At 47.6% G+C, this 17,667-nt stretch overlaps 1 protein-coding gene across 5 annotated transcripts in view; it reads left to right on the forward strand.

The window, feature by feature from the left end:
• Positions 1–17,667, forward strand: part of TRABD2B (TraB domain containing 2B) — a 255,021-nt gene that overhangs the window by 51,409 nt on the left and 185,945 nt on the right. The gene's annotated exons all lie outside the window — the stretch shown is intronic.

Here is a 17,667-nt window from a genome sequence, read left to right on the forward strand (position 1 = left end):
GGTCCCCTCTCCTCTCCTTGGTCTGAGTTAGGATGAGGAGTGGCCAGGATGAGAGTCTCAGAGGTGCTGCTCTTCTCTGGCAACCTCTGGCCACAGAGAGAAGGGAGGAGGGGTAAGTCTGGGAAGGCTGCACGGAAGAAGCACAAGATGTTTTGGGACAGAGACAGCCAGTCAGTCGGGAGTGGGTAAGTGTGGGTGGAAAGTGTCATTCATATGGCCCTACTGCTCTTCTGGGCTGGAGTCCAGGAATAGCTGTGGTGAGAACTGCATTTCTAAAGTGGGTCTTAATGTTTTTCACTGCTGGAAAATACGCCATTATGGGCATTTTCCCCTCCGGATTCCTGGACTGCCATGCCCTTGAGATTCCCCCACACTGCTGCCTTTATTTCTCTCTGGCTGAAGCTTATTTTTATTCCTGCATCCTGCCTCTGTCCCTGGGTTTTATTGGACTTTAGGAGATAACTCAGGTCGAGGTTGGATGGCAAGATCCTGTCTAGCAAGCCCGCCTGGAAGATGGGGACAGAGCACTGCAGTGGGGCTTGGGAAGCCTGTGGGGTCCTGGCCCTGCGGCCACTGATCTTCAGTTCATGGGAGGGAACCTGTGGTCACATCTGCCACATCCAGAGCTCTCCAGGAAGCAGTAGTGACACAGCAGGCAGGCATGTGATGTGACTTCTGCACCAGCTCCAGGTTGATTCTTCCTAGAGCGTGTGGACTTGGGCCATTCCTCTGTCTCTGTGCCTCAGTTTTCTCAAGTATTAGATAATAATAGTCCCTGTCCATAGTACACCCCAACAAATTCCATCATTGCCGTCGTCGGACCCAGTGACTTGTTTTTGAGATGCTCACAGTCTAATGGTGGAGACAGGTAACTACTCAGCTACCTGTGAAGCAAGGAGAGTGATCTTGCTGCATAAGAATTCTGCGGGGTGCTGGGTGCTGGAAGCATTATCCATTCTACCTGGAAGCCAGGGGAGGTTCACCAAGGCTGCATCTGGAAGAGTCAGAGTTTACAGATAGGACAGAGAAGGGGTCTAAGGGCACTGTAAACAGAGGAGCAGATGGTGTAAGCAGAGTCCCTGTGGGAAACCGCATGGTGATCAGGGCCAGGGAGAAGCTTGATAAAGGGTGCATAGGGATGGTGGGGGACAGAAGACTGGGAAATTAGGTTGGGGCCAGACTGCGAAGGGCTTTTCATGACAGAATATTTCCTGGGGCATTGGGAGCTCGGCAAGGTTTGCTTAGATCTCAGAGGGATCAGTCTGGGTTCAGTGTGGGAGGCAGGTGGACTAGAAAGGAGAGGCCAGAGGCAGGAAGGCCGGTAAGGAGGCTATGGAATAGTCCAGAAGTTACCAGAGGCCTGAGCGAGACGGAGCCTGGTTCCTAGGAAGCTCTGAGTTGATGTTTGAATGAAGGACTTGGAAAGGAAGACTCCTTGTGTGACCTTGAATGAGTCTCTTGTCCTCTGGAGGCTTCAGTTTTCCTGTCTATAACGGTGACACTGAAATAGTCTTGCGGTTAATATCAGGGTTAGACTCCCAGCCCAGCTTCTCATGAGCGGGGTGAATTAGGACAAGTAACTCCACTTCTCCAAGCTCCTGTAACTTTTTCTCTGCAGGGGATTACAGTGTCCCTGTCTCATAGGGCTGTTGAGAGGACTAAAAGAGAACTCAGGCAGAACAGAGAACATGGCACCTGGCAAATGACAATCCTACGGAACTGTAGGCTCTCATCAACGTTCTTCACTGCTTCCTTGTTTTATTCTTAGTGTTGCTACTACTATCATTTAAAATCTTCTTACCATTTTATGATAAAATTTAAAAGTAGAACTTCTCTAAGTTAAATCACAACATCTGTCCTGGTATCCTGGTCTGTGTGCACCAGCCTGCTCATTGAATGTCTTCTCTTCATTGTCATGTTGGCTTTTATTGGATTTTGACCTCAAAAACTTTCAAAACTCTCTGCCTGCGCTTTCAATCCCATCTTCTGCCTGCATACCTTATCAAAAGTGGAACTTATTAATTAATGATAATTACAGAATCCTTGGGCGGTGGGGGGGGAGGCATTAGGAATTCAAGGCTCTTCACCATGTGATCTCCGTGATCCTCATTCTCTTCCTCAGCACCATTACCCCAGGCACCTAAGGCTGGAAAACTCTTTCCTGCATGCCACTCATCTTTCCCTATGCTGTGTATTCCTCCTAATTCACACCCTGTGTCTGTCTGTCCCTCTCTGTCTCTGTCTCTCTGTCTCATGCACACACTCTTATTTTTCTGTCTGTGGGATTCGGAACCCATTAAAGTCAACCTCTTATCCTCCTCCTGCCAAGAAACTATCTCAAATCCCTGCCTCCAGAAGAAATGAGTCCTCTAGTGCTCAGCCAGGATCTTCTCTCCAGTGGAGAGAAGCACTGTCTTCACCCCACAGGTCTCAAATGTTGTGTACTTCCTGCTGGAGTTGAACTGAATCCAGTCCAACACCATCATTTTAGACAGGGACACATGATTCCGGTGAAAGGAAAGTGGGAGATCCCTCTTCTCCATTTCCCAATCTCAATCCCAGAGAGAAGAATTCCTCTGGGATCCCTCCAGCTGTTAGTAAGTTAAAGTCATGGAATATGCACTATTCTCAAAGCAGAGGAGAGAAATGCATTTTCCCAGTGTCTGGTGCTTCCAAAAATAAGATAGATTGGAGCAGATGCCTTCTACCACTGCTCCCTACCTCCCCATCCACCACTATGTTTAGTCCAGGATTTGAGATAGAAGGGACCATAGTTTTCAGAAAAACAGATGGACAGATGAAAAGGTTTGTAGATGGCCACACTCCAGAGACAGATAGAGCTGGGACTAAAATAACCAGTGGCGGTTTGACTCTTTAATCCTGAGTTTACTCTTGCTTGGCCTCTCTGCTCTCCTCTCCTTCACCTTCTGTGTCCTCTGTGTGCCTGCAGCCTTGAACCCCGCTCAACTATATAATACTGAAAAGAGAGAAGGGTCTTGCTAATGGACTGTACATCCCTTTCTGTTTTCTAGTCTCTTCCAGGCCTGAATTCCCTTTGGCCTCATCTAATTTCCCTCAGGCCTTGTTCTGTGGGCCTGTGCCGGAAGTTTGGTGGCTACAATATGTAATTTAGGCCCCATTTGTGGCTGGCAAAATATATCATGAGTAGTAGAACTGGAGAATGATAATATTGTTGGAGACCACTGTGGGATTGAGGTGGGGAACTAGGAGTTTTTCCCGTTTCCTCTTGGAACAAGGAAGTCATGACAGATGTGTGCACTGACCCTGCTTCAACCCTTCACTGAGTCATGGAGCATTTGATTCCTCTCCCTGGGTATTGGGGTTGAAATGTTCCCCTCTGTCCTTGGCTGCAGGTGGTGTGAGCTGAAGGACAGTTTGCATCCATAGGGCAGGAGGCAGAATGATTGGCCTTAAGAGACAGTACCTTCATCTAAACATTGGGTGGCCCCATCTCCATGAACCTTACTCCTTTATCAAGGATCTTGGGTCTCCTACCTGTGACAAGAAGCTTGTTGTTTATTTTTTTCCTAAAAATTCTGTGAATATTAGAAAAGTAAAAGTTTTGGGGCCTGCCTCTGACTTTCCAAGTCACCCTGAACAAACCTCTTCCATTTTCTGGGCCTCAGTTTTCTCATTTGTAATGATGATGATGGTGATGATGGCAATGATAGTGTTGATGATGGTGATGATAATGATGGTGGTGGTGATGATGGTAATGATAGTAGTGATGATGATGGTGATGATTATGATGGTGATCATGGTGATGATGATCATGATGGTGGTGGTGATGATGATGACAGTGATGATCATGAAGGTGGTGGTGATAATGATGGTGATGTTCGTGGTGATGATGATGGTGATCATGATGGTGGTGGTAGTGATGGTGATGATCATGATGGTGGTGATGGTAATGATCATGATGGTGGTGGTGGTGATGGTGATGATCGTGATGGTGGTGGTGATGATGATGGTGATCATGATGGTGGTGGTGATGGTGATGATCATGATGGTGGTGGTGATGGTGATGATCATGATAGTGGTGGTGATGGTGATGATGGTGGTGGTGGTGATGGTGATGATCATGATGGTGGTGGTGGTGATGGTGATGATCATGATGGTGGTGATGGTGATGATGGTGGTGGTGGTGATGGTGATGATCATGATGGTGGTGGTAGTGATGGTGATGGTGGTGGTAGTGATGGTGGTGGTGGTGGTGGTGGTGGTGATGATGATGATCCTTATTTACTGATCAATGTGTTGTAAATGGTTTCCACATACTTATTCCATAGAACATTCCAATATGGCAGGTACTGTTATCATACTTATTCTACAGATGAGAAAACCGAAGCATTGCATGATTAACTTGGCCAAGATCACACAACTCATAAGCGGAGAATACCTTTGACAACAAGGAGAGTGCAATAGATTTTTTAAGCTTCCTCCAAAATCCAAAATATAATGTCAAACTAATTTTTAAAATTTATTATCCTTTTTATGCCTTATCCTTTGTCTGTATGGCACCCCTCTGTAACTGAAGATATGCTTTCCTAGAAGTTCTATCTCTTCCTTAAGACTCAGCTCTTCCACAAGCCTCCCCTGACATCTCTAGGCCTGGTAGAGCTCCTCATGGTCTGTCTGCCCTTTGCCCTCATACCTGCTCACCTTTCCTGTTGTTTTTCTGCTCCAGCACACTGTGAGCTTCTAGTTGGGAGTGGGGCAAGATTTTACCCATCTCTTTCCATCTGCCCTAATGTAGGGCTGCTCTTAGGGTGGTCTGTTATTTCATCCACACTCATTGTGAGTCTATAAATGACGAAGAAGCCAATTCATGACCTCAGCCCCAAGCAAGCCAATCTTTTCTCTTTGATCATTCGTCCACCAGCACATCACACCCTCTGCATTCAACTGAGTCCATTGCTAAGAATGGCTTTCTTGCCTGACCTCATCTGAGAGAGAGGAGAGACCTCATAGTTCCTGAGGCCCTCCTGTGTGCCAGGTGCCGTTCTGGGTGCTTTCCCATATGTTCTTCTGTTTACTACTCTTAACAGCCCTGCAAGGCAGCAGCTCTTAGCTCTATTTTTACATTTGAGTCTCAGGGAAGGGAAACAGTTTGTCCAAGATTGCACAACTAATGAGCAGAACAACTGGAATTGAGCATGGGTCTGGCTGCCTCTAAAGTTGATGCTCTTTTTTTCCTGTGTCTTTATTTCCTGAATCCTAAATTACAAGAGAGTGGGATCTTTGGGATGCCTCTTCTGGGCATGAAATATCATATAAGACATACAGTTTAGATATCTATATATTGGGGTTTCTAGGTCATTCTGGTGACCTAAGGAACTGGCGAGTTATCGTATTTAAAATTAGGACTAACCTAGAAAATTCAGGACTTTCAGTCCCAGTTGAGATATAGCATTTTTTCCTGCAGTCCTATCTTACTTGCTCATTCAGGCCTTTGCCCACTGCTTTTTTGAGTCCACTTAAATATCTTGCAGTAGGGCAGTAGTAAGTGACTGCCCTAATTTTATTACCTACTTAGTGCACTAGGACTTCCTTTATGTGAAATTTGCTCAGTGGTCATTTCCTGAGCACCCATCTTATTGAGATCAGATATGTCCCCATAAGCTCTATTTTAGTGAAGCAAGAGACAAAACAGCCTGTTGCAATATAGTGACGACAGATGTGAACACACATGGTATAAGTCTTAAATTTTGAGTTGGAATCTTCCGAATTTAAGTCCAGCTCCATTATTTGTCAGTTGTTTGACCTTAAGCAACTCCCTTAACCTCTCTGAGCTTGTGTTCCCTAGTCTGTCAAATGTGGATAAGGTAGTGCCTTTCTCCCAGGGATGAGGTGAAAAATAGATAAGGTACATGGTGCCTTGCAAAGAGACCCTCAATAAATAGTAGGTGTAATTATGATTATGGTGTGCCATGCTAGAAGAGATTTACAGGGAGCAGAGATTACTTGCCTACCTGCGGGTGGTTGGCTGCGGGTGTCGGAGCAGGCTTCTTGTGGGACACCAAAGCTGCCTCCTGCGGCATGAGTAGGAATTTTCCAGGTGGATAAAGAGAGGTCATTAGCAGGGTTGGACAATGTTTTTTGGAAGTCCCTTTCACTGTGACTGTATCACCTGCTGCTTCCAACTCGGACTCTGCCTTGCAGTTTGAGAGGAAGGGAGCAGGCTCTTTTGAGTGCCACCTTGAAGGTTATCCAGGACCCAGGAGATGCCCTGTTGGGGCTCTAATGGGAATTCTAGGTCAGATGCCTCCTGTTACATTCCCACTCTGAACCCTGTGTCTGGCCTTGGATCTTCCTCCCTTGTAAATGTGGCCGATGACGAAACAGAGACATCAGTCCCATTTGTGGCTCCATCAGCTTTGGAAGCAGATCATGGGAATTTTCAGAGTCTGGGCCCCCAGCCAGAAGGCATTTATAATCAGACACGGAGCAATCATTAGAGCAGAAACAATAAATTACAACAGCACCAAGAGAACTCCCCAAAGCTGCTCACGCGAGGGGAGATCCAAGGAGCAGAATGCTAGCAGGCTCTGGGCCCCGCCTGCCGCTCCCGCTGGCAGGCAAGGCCTCCTGCCTCACCACACTCAGCCTCTGCCCCCAGACGTCTGCGAGTGATACAGCAGCACTGCCAGAAGAATGCGCCTTGCCAGCTAGGACAGGGCTGTGGGCCTGACCTGTGTGCCTGCAGGGACTGTGGGAGGGGTCGTGGGAATGGGGAGAACTCCTTCACAAAGCACCTCCAGGGCCAGGCCCTGCATAGGTGTGGGGTCAGCCTAGTGTGGTGGGATGAACCAGAGACTGGGGAATCAGGGACCTGCTGTGCAGTCTCCAAGCTGAGGGCTCACAGCAAGTCACTGCCTTTCTTTGAGGTTCAACTTTCTTGTCTAAAATGGGAAAATAGTGCTTGCCATCTCACAGAATTATTGTGAAGATTAACATATTAAAGAGTGTCAAAAGCCTAGCACATACTAAGTGTTTAATAACATCAGCTTTTCCCCAACCCCTTCTTTCTGCCCTCTAACTTGTGTTGTCCAATATAATGATCCTCAGCCATCTGTGACTACTTAAACCTAAACTGAATTAAATTAAAAATTCAGTTTCTCAGTTGCACCAGCACACATCAAGGGCTCAATAACCACACACTTGTGTTGAGTGATCACTGTATTGGAAAGCACAGACACAGAACGTTTCTGTTGTTGCATAAAGTTCTATTGGACAGTGCTATCTATCCCTCTGATTGATTTGCTATCTGGGAAAAGTTTGGTCCAGCAGATACTCACTGGGTCAAGCCCTGGAGTGACAAAGATGATTGGAGCTCTGTTCTGTCTCTCCAGGGGCACACAGTGTACCAACAGAGCAGTATGTGCAAGAGGCTAGCCCCAGTGGAAGGGCACCTACACAGGACTAGAGAGAGTCAGAGAAGGTTCTCCGGAAGGGAATGTCTCAGCTGCTATTTATATACATCAAAGTGGAGAATTACATTCTAGGTAACACAGCAGAGAGGAGAGCATTTCCAAAGATATAAAGCTGAGTAACAGCAGTGTGTTTGTTTCATAGTCTCATATGTGAGACTATCAGGAACTCATTGCTGCCAAATCACAAAGTGAAGTTAAAGAATGACAGGAGAGGCCGGGTGCGGTGGCTCACACCTGTAATCCCAACACTTTGGGAGGCTGAGGTGGGCGGATCACAAGGTCAGGAGATGGAGATCATCCTGGCCAATAAGGTGAAACCCTGTCTCTACTAAAAAAATACAAAAAAAAAAAAAATTAGCCGGGCGTGGTGGCAGGTGCCTGTAGTCCCAGCTACTCGGGAGGCTGAGGCAGGAGAATGGCGTGAACCCAGGAGGCGGAGCTTGCAGTGAGCCAACATTACGCCACTGCACTGCAGCCTGGGCGACAGAGCAAGACTCCATCTTAAAGAAAAAAAAGGAAAAAAAAAAAAGAGTGACAGGAGATGGGGGGCTCAAGGAGGGCTCTGAATGCCAAGGAGGTGGGAGACTGAGTTCAACTCCTGGTCTGCTCATTGCCACTCATGTCCTTTGCCCTGTGCTGGTGCTGAACTATAAAGCTCAGACTCAAAGAGGTTTGCTGCATGACAAAGCAGATCACATGACCCAAGCCCATGTTCTGGGACCAAGAACCCCAGTATCAACTGCTGCAAGAGCCACCCGTTCTTTGAACTAGTCACTTGACAACTATCAGTATGTATGATCCTTCTGACAGCCCTGTGAGGTAGGGATCATTAATCCCCATGTTCAGATGAGGAAGCATGACTTGCGCAGAGTCAACCAGCCATTGAATAGTGGGGCTAGGACCGTCACCTGTGGTTTCTCCTCTTTGAGAACCCAAGGCTCTGCCATGTTATGGCTGTTCTTGTGGATAAATTACACCTGCTTGTTCACTTGCTTCCTGAATCACAAGTTCCTTCTCCTGTTGCATGAATTTTTGCTCCTGTGCTCATCCCTTCTCTTCCCTGCATCAATTTCTCACTCTCTCCTGATCACTCAGGGGACACACATGCTATAGGATCTCCCATCTAGAAACAACTCCCTTGACTCCACATCCGTCCTCAGCTCCTGCCTTATTTCTCAGCTTCCCATTATAACTCAGCTCCTCCACTGACTGTCTTCACTGCCTTCCATTGTCTTCTCAACTCAATCTTTGTCACTATTTCATCCTCACTTCTGCTTTGCCACCACTTTTGTTCAATCCATTGGTCAGCCATTTGGCCCTCTCCTTGGTGCACCTTCTGTAGCTATACTCCAGAGAATCCCACCCAGCTTCATGGCCTCGAATCCATATTGGCACTCCACTGATGCCATCGTTTACATCATGGGCGCATGTAGAAGTCTTAAAATTGGAGCAGTCTCTACCCCAAAGCTCTAGACTAGTCTCCAAGTGTTCACTCTGCAACTCTTCTTGGATGTGCACCAGGCATCTTAAATTTAACGTGTTCATAAAAGAACTGTTGATTTCAGGTACTCTTCCTGCACCTCCCAAACTCCTCCTCCCCAAGACTTCATCTCAATGAATGATTCAGGCCTAAAACTCTCCGTTAAGTCCTCTAATCAAATATCATATTTTCAGAGAGACATTCTCAGAGAGGTACAGTCCTGTTACCCCTTGTCCCTTTCCTCTGCTTTATTTCCCTCACAGCACTTGTCACTACTTGGATGTTGGGGTTATCTATTGCCACGTGATAAACCACCATAGACTTAGTGACTTCACAGTACTTTTATTGTGCTCCTGTTCCATGGGATCAGGACTTGGGCAGGGAGCAACTGGGCCATTCTGTTGTATGTAGCATCCTGAGAGTTCACTTGGGTATTAGGCAGGCAGCTGGGCTGGTGTGATGACTTCTAGAGGCTTCCCTCTGGAAGGCAGGTGTAGCTGGGAGATGCCAGCTGCGATACTTGCCCTCCCCACGTGGTGTCTCCAGAAGCATAGTTGGACTTCTCACGTGGCATCTCAGGAACCCATGCATGTATGCCAGGAGACAGGAAGTGGGAACAGCCAGTGTTATTGAGTCCTGGGCCAGAAAACAGGCACAGCATCACTTCTGCCTGATGTCTTAGTCAAAGTAGTCACAGAACCCACCAAGATCTGAGAAGTGAGGACATAGACCCCCTGCCAAAGGTCTTCTCAGCACACCTGTCCAGATGGAGAAAACATAAGGTGGGGTATGGCTGCTGGTAGGGAAAAGAGAAAGATCTGGCTGTACTTTCATGGGGCTGCGTTAAAGGCTCTCTAAAGTTCTCCCTGCTCTAGAACAATCTAGGACTCCAGAACAATCCAGGACTCCAAAGCTGAAGCAAGAATAATCAACTCCCCTTTTTAAAAAAGAAGGAATCCTAAAGCCTGTACAAGACAAATGGCTTATTCTACACATAACCGTTCATTCATTAGCTCATTCATTTATTCCTTCACCCATTTGTTCTGATCTCTTCTATGGGCCGGGAACTGTTTTAGATGCTGGGGATAGAGCAGTAGATAATACAGAAAAGGTCTCAGCCCTCACAGAGCCCATATTCCGGTGAATGACACAGGATATATAAAGTAAGCAGATGCCCACATTCTGAAACATCAGTGTCGCAGATTGAAGGTGGCCACGGTCTTTACATTGCTCCCATCAAGAAGGGGTGGTCTTTGGGAGCACCAGGGGAGAATCAACAGCTGTGGGGTCGGGTCCCAGCTCTGCTCATAAGCTGCTGGTGAGACGCTGGGTCAGTCATTTTTCCTTTCTGGGCTTCAGTCTGCCTGTCTGTAAAGTGAGGGACATGAGCATATTCTCACCACAGAGAGCCCTAGAGATGAAGGCCACTGGGAGGGAAAGAGGACTTGTGTGACTCACAGGCTTGAGATGTTCTTTCTCAGGATGAGGGATCCTTGGAGAGGAGACCAGAAGATGAAGGCAAAATTAGTCTCCACCTGTTTGTTGCCAAGTGTAAGCCAAGGTATGTGTGTGTCTCCTGACACACAGCCAGTTCTGAGGCTCCTGCTGTCCTTTGGAGCCTCTGCAGGGCAGTGGCGGGGAGAAGGGCAGGCAGAGCAGTACCCGTTTACTATTGCTGACTTGTAACTCCTCTCTCCTTGCTTCCTAAGCCACCACGGGCCTTGTTCTGCTCCAGGATGTGGCGCTGAGGAGTAGCTGGAGTCAGCCAAGAGCTCAGCGCTGTCCACAGGGATCCAGCTACAGATGCCCAGAGAAACCCCAACACCCCTCAGGAAGAGGCTGTGCACTCTGCTTTCGCCTGCCTTAATCTCTGGAGCTAAAGCTTTGTCAAAGCCACGACTTCCCTCATAAATTACCTGGCTTCCTGGTCTTTCTCTTCTCTGGCATCTCCTATCAGACACTGAAAGGCATCCAGGAAATTGGACCCTAAACCTTGGCTGACCGTGGCTCAGGATCGGCCTTTTGGCAGGGAGGAGGGGAAGGATGTGCTGTTTAGCCCAGCCTCCACTCGAGAACTGGGCACCTCCCTGGCTGGGTCCTGGGGAACTGAAGACAAGGGAGAGTTGGTCTCACAGTGTATCACAGTAGAATTGGGATATATGTGGAGCAGGGAAGTGGGAGAATTAGGGAGCCAGGTGTGCACAATAACCACCTCTTTTTATAGCAGAGCAGGGCAGTGGAGGGCTGGGAAAGGGCATTTGGCTCAGGACATGGAACTAGAGACAGTTAGATGTTTCTGACAGGCCCATTTGGCTAAAGAGGAGCTAGACAGGGAGAGCCTGGAGGTGAGGAGGGAGATGAGGATGTTGCTGGAGTTGTCCACACCGGGTTTAGTCCAAGCAGTGTGCATTGCCCTTCGTTACAGCATTCCTCCAGGGCTAACCCTGCCCATCAAATGCACAGGAGCACCCACTCTCCGCCAGGTCCCCAGCTGGGTTCTGAGCATGCAAAGCGAAGGCCGGTCCCTGGGAGTGCAGTCCAGCCAGATGAGGGCAGTTCTGTGGAGCAGAAGGCAGAGACTGATAGATGCTAGGACACTGGGTCCTTCAGTGGAATTTGAGAGCACAGGAGGAGGGAGATCATACTTTTGTGAACATCCAGCAAGTACTGATTCAATGTCTGCCCTCTGCCAGGCTCTGGGAGTGAAATGGGGAGCAAGGCAGAAGTATTCTGGCTCTGGAGCTTAACAGTTCAGAGAGGGGACTGATAAACACCCAGGCAATCACAGTCCTCTTAAGTAAAGAATATGACCAGGGGATGGCACAGAGCAGGGACTCTGAAATAGCAGGGGATTCAAGGAGGCATCCAGAGGACCAGGGAGAGGCAAAGGAGGCACCTAGGACTCAAAATTTAAGGAGGCTCTCTTTCTCCAAGTCATACAAGTGCAGGGTTGGCACATGAGACTCAGGACCTCTGTAAATTCTGTGCTCCAGGTGCGTTGCTTCCTCATCCTAGTCCCGGTTCTGCAGGAAAAATGTGTGTCTAAATTTACATAAATTCCAGCCTAATTTATGTCTCTAGGCTGAGACATAAAGGCTGGGTAAGAATTAGATTGAGGGGGCTTTACAAGAAGAGTATTTCAGATAAAGGGAACAGCATGTGCAAAGACCTTGAGGCAAGAGGCATCTGTGCCCAGAGACCTGCAAATTGTCTCATCTAGGGTCAAAATGCAAGGCTGAGAGGTAGATAGTCTTGTAAGTTATGTTAAAGCAGTTAGGGTTTTACCTGGGACATCAGTTCCAACAGGGGATCTAGTCATGAACTTTCAGAGGACGTGATGTTTGGGTTGGGCCTTGAAGGATGACCAGAATCCAGACATGTGAAAATGAGGGATGTGAGCCTGAACGAGCTCAGAGTGAGGGCCGGAGGGACCCTTCAGTCCTGCATTCATCAACCTTACTGAGCATGGGCTATGTACTGGTACGCTAAGGCACTGCACTAACTGATGATGTTTGCAGATTGACTTTTTGCTAGAGGATTGGACTGGGGACTCTTCAGAATTCTGCATTGTTGGAGGCAGAAAAGCAGTCTTTTCACAGATTCTTGGGCCCAATAATCATGGGGTATGGAGTTTAGAGGTTGTGGGGTGCAGCTGAAGGCAAAGCTTGTAAACACCGAACATGAGATGCATGCAGTGCAAGGCGTCTGATGCATAATCTCATTTTAATCCTCATCATAATCCTAAAAGATAGCTGTTATTATACCCACTTTACAGGTGGCAAAACCAAAGTTCAGAGAAATTAGTTAGCTTTCTTCCCAGGCCAGAGTATATTATGACAGAGGCAGGATTTGAACCTAAGTAGCTCTGATTTCAGGGCCTGTGATTCTTCCTTTGCACTGCACTGCTAGTTAAGCCCATGTCTACCACTTATTTACTGTGTGGCCTCCTGTAAGTGACTTATTTCTACTGGGTCTCAGCTTCTTCACTAGTAACATGAAGGGGTTACATTCCATGGACTAGAACAATACTTCTCAAACTTTACTGTGCCCATGAATCACTTGAGGATCTTGTTAAAATACAAATTCCAATTCAGAAGTTCTACTGTAGGACCCGAGAATCAGCAATTCTGACAAGCTTCCAGGGGATGCTTATGCTTCTGGTCCAAGACTGCACTTTGATTACCAAGGACTGAACCCTCTCCAAGGGTCCCCCTCTCCAGAAAGACTGACTCTTGTTGGGGAGAGAAGCAGAGGTCTTGCTCAGGCCAAGATTATTCTTGCAGTTCTTTTCCATTCCATTCAGCTTCTATGCAGAGATCAGGACAAGGAGAATGTCTCCCATTTCACAGATGAGGAATCAGAGGCTCAGAGAGGAACAGGGTTTGCAGGCTGTCTTTCCCGCTTTGACAGCTTCTTCTTGACACACTGGGGATCAGCATCTTTAGTAGGCACCTCCCATAATGGATGGCCCCCATATTTCCCCTAATGGGGAGGTCCCCTCCTTGCAAAGATAGAGCGTTTTTTTGTGGTCTGTGTTTTTCCGCTGCTAGTGGCTGCTGGAGCATCTGTCTGTCCCTCACTTGCAGCCTGGTTAGACTAAGACAGGCCTGGGTGCTCTGGAGGGAGGTGCTCCTGAGAAGGAGCCAGCTTCGGCCCGGAAGCCTGTCCTCGTGCCCGCAGCCAGCTCCATAGTGCTTGGCACTCCCAGGCTCACGTTCCATGGGATGGCTTTGGGCTTGTTGGCTTGGAAGGGAGAAGGCACCGGAAGAGTGGATGTTTGCAGATGGATTTATAGGCTCTGTATTTACCATATTGTCAGGGAAACGGGGCTGCAAGACTGAGTCAGCCAGAGCAGGAAGGCTGCACCCAGCACCTCTGGTGGTCTCAGCACACCCAGCCCTGGGGCCACCGTGCCAGGCCTTCACCAAGTCCAGCTTAGCCTCTGTCCTCACCTTCACTCATGCAGGTCCCCCTTCCAAGAATGACCTCTTGTCTTGTGCCATTCTCAATCTTAGTCCTGTTAGACCCTCCAAAGGTCTTCAAGGAAGCTTTCCCACTCACCTCCATCAATCCTTTCTGTGAACTTGGCCTGCGTCATACAATCCAGCACTTGCTTACCATAGTGCCTGTGTATGGATGTATGCTGCATGGACTTGTTTGTGGGTGGATCTTGTTTTTAACCTACTTATTGAACCTAGGAACTAGGATGTATACTGAACCTGCATCATTCAGCTGAATACACAGTCAGCACTTAGCAAAGACTATAGGATGAGCTCTCTGAAGCAAGGCAGGAAGGGTGTGCTGGAGAAGAAGGGAGTAGGGCTGAGTAGTTGGCACCAGTCTGTGGTGCTGCAGGGAATTCCTGCGCCCCAGGGAATTCCTCTTGGCCTCCTTCCTCTAAAAAATGTTTGGAAGCTATGCCCTATCCTCAACCCTCCCCATTCTCTCCAACTCCTCTGTCTGCACAACCATTGGGTAGTAACGCCTGCCCCTCTCAACAGGAAAGGGGCCTGCCACCAGATCTTGTCCCATAGCATGGCAGGATCTGGAGGTGGTCTAGGTGGATGCCGAGGGAGGGGTCATAAAAGGACAGAGTGCTTGGTCAACCAGGACCAACAGTCCTGCAAAGTGGGAGAGCCCCAGCAGATCAAGTAGGGTTGAAGCACAAGCACTCATTCCTGGGAGCAAGAGCCTCGGGAGTGGAAGCCTTTCCTCCTTCCCAGCATCTGGGAAGGAGGAAGGTCATGGCCCCCGGGAGCCATGACTTGGCCTGGGCAGACCTGCAGAGAAGAGGGCAAATGCACTCTTGGAGCCATGCTGCTGTATGTGTGAGATTTTATTTCCCCAGTCTTATCCTTGGGCCTCGGTGCCTTTTCCTCTGTGACATGGTAAGAAGTTGAGAGGACAGGGACCCAGCCTCTTCTTCTTTTTATTTTTTATTTTTGAGAAGGAATGATTCCATTTTTATTATTTGTAGATAACATATGATTTACCTAAAATATCAAAAACGAATTATAAGAATAAACAAGTGAATTTAGCACAGTCACTTGACACTATGTCCACGTATAAAAGTCAATTAGATTTCTATGTATCAAAAACAAATAGAGCATAAAATTTAAATGATTATAACATTTGCATCACACTTATATGAATGACACAGGGAAAAGTTGAACAGAAGAGGTATATAATTCTTCTATCCTAGAACTACAAAATGTATTGAAATAGACCGAGCACGGTGGTTCAAGCCTGTAATCCCAGCACTTTGGGAGGCCGAGACGGGCGGATCACAAGGTCAGGAGATCGAGACCATCCTGGCTAACACGGTGAAACCCTGTCTCTACTAAAAGAATACAAAAACCTGGCCGGGCGTGGTGGCGGGCGCCTGTAGTCCCAGCTACTCGGGAGGCTGAGGCAGGAGAATGGCGTAAACCCGGGAAGTGGAGCTTGCAGTGAGCTGAGATCCGGCCACTGCACTCCAGCCTGGGCGACAGAGCGAGACTCCGTCTCAAAAAAAAAAAAAAAGTATTGAAATAAAATAAAGATATAAAGGAAGATATACACCGCCTCTCCTTTTTTTTTTTTTTTTTGAGATGGAGTCTCACGCTGTTGCCCAGGCTGGAGTGCAGTGGCGCGATCTCGGCTCACTGCAAGCTCCGCCTCCCGGGTTCCCGCCATTCTCCTGCCTCAGCCTCCTGAGTAGCTGGGACTACAGGCGCCCGCCACCGCGCCCAGCTAATTTTTTGTATTTTTAGTAGAGACGGGGTTTCGCTGTGGTCTCGATCTCCTGACCTTGTGATCCGCCCGCCTCGGCCTCCCAAAGTGCTGGGATTACAGGCTTGAGCCACCGCGCCCGGCCTACACCGCCTCTTCTTTAATCCCTCTCCTCCTGCACCATGGCAGCCTAGACTTTTGAGACATTTCTTTCTTGTCTCTGTAAGAAAGGATAACGATACTTGTAAATGGATGTAAGAATTCAACAAAATAATGCTTGTAAACTGCTTAGCCTATGCTTGGCATGTAGTAAGTGCTCAAAGAAAGACGAGCTCCATCTCTTGAACCCCAAGAGAAAGACTTACTCCTTAGGACAAACTGTGTCCTCTGTGATCTAATTTAAACCAAACCAGAGCATGAGGCTCCAGCATCTTCAGCACTGTGTGATATGGAGATAATAGAAACTACCTCACTGGGCTGTTTAGTGAGGATTAAATGAAAGAAAGTATATAAAACAGAACTTGCTAAGTTACTACTTCTCAGTAAATGTTACTTGCTGATGCGATTACACTACAGAGATTTTTTTCCCATTTCTTTGGAGGTCGGTTCTTGAATCTCGTGAAGTAAAATCTTAATCGGAATTATTTTCGGTATAAAATATAAAAGATCTTCTTTCATATCCTCAATCTTTGCTTTCTTTTTTCAATTTAATTCCTTAATACTTTTTGAATTCTTCATTTATGAAGGATAAAAGGCTCTGAGAAGTGCTAATATGTTTTTAAAGTCTATTTTCTATATAATCCTCATGAAATGGTGTAAGGACACCAGAGGATGGGATAGGGATGTTTTGAGAGAGAGTAACAAGAAGGACTGGAAGTCAGACTAATCAAAACTGGAATCATGAGAGTTTCTGTCCTACCTTAGGAGGTAGAGAAGGTGAGATCTCTGGACTGGATTTCAAAAAGACTTGTTCAGTTTGCTGGAAATATTAAGAGAAAGATTCAGTTACTTTCTGGGCTAGGTGGCTTCCCAGGAGTCAAAGCCATTGGGGGTCACAGCCTAACAGTTGACCCTGGCCCCACACTGAGCCAAGCCCTGCCTCTGGTTGCAGACAGAGACTTGCCCTTTTCACAGGAGTAAGTTCTTAGTCACTAAAAGACCATGACTAAGAAAGGGTGGGGGATAGCTCCCTGCACCTTTCTCACCACCAGGCAGGCCAGCGGGAGCGCCGGTCCTCTGCCCTGGATGGCCCCAGAGGAAGCTTCTTTCACTGAGAGAAGTGACTACAAGCAGAGTGGTGGGAAGAGGTTTTGAACTTATATGTCCTCTACTTGCTTACTTCCATTCCTCTTTCAGGCTAAGAGCAGGCAAAATTACTGCTTTGAAAATGCTGCCGTTTGTCCAGCAGTCTACCCTGGGTTCTGTTGGCACCCTTCGCAGCTGGGGGTCAAGTCTGAGAAGGTGGGAACTAGATGGGACGTAAAGGGCTGGGTGCATCTGTTCTGGCTAATGGGATCATTTTACATCAATCAGTGTTACCCAATCGCCGCTTCTCTTGTTCTCAGAGAAAGCAGCCTCGGCTTGAATTCCTTAAGGGACCATGTACCGGTGTAGGAGTCCACATTCTGAGCATCGGGTGTCGGCTGGGGACAAGAGCTTTTCAGCCCTAAGTTGTGCTTTTCAGTTCACAATGCACTGCTGTACTGTGTTCTGCTTTGATCTGCCTGACAGCCTGTATCATTCCTCAGATGGTTCTGAAGTGGGTAAACCTTGGTCTTCTGAGTCCAGTCCCTGGAAGCAGCCAAGATGCTTGAGCCGGTGAATTTCACTGCCACTCCCTTTCCATCTGTGGGAACCTGGACAGGGACTCTGGTATGGAGGAGACCACCCATGTATTCCATGGCAGAGTGAAAACTTCCCCTTGAATCCTAGGTGCAGACCCAAGGTTCTGCAGCTGTCCCTTTAAGTGATACTGAAGGCTGAATAAAGACCAGGAACATTCTAGACCATAAATCTCAGGCC

This window comes from Macaca mulatta, chromosome 1 (genome assembly GCF_049350105.2).
Source record: "Macaca mulatta isolate MMU2019108-1 chromosome 1, T2T-MMU8v2.0, whole genome shotgun sequence".
In the NCBI taxonomy this organism is placed as follows: Eukaryota; Metazoa; Chordata; class Mammalia; order Primates; family Cercopithecidae; genus Macaca; species Macaca mulatta.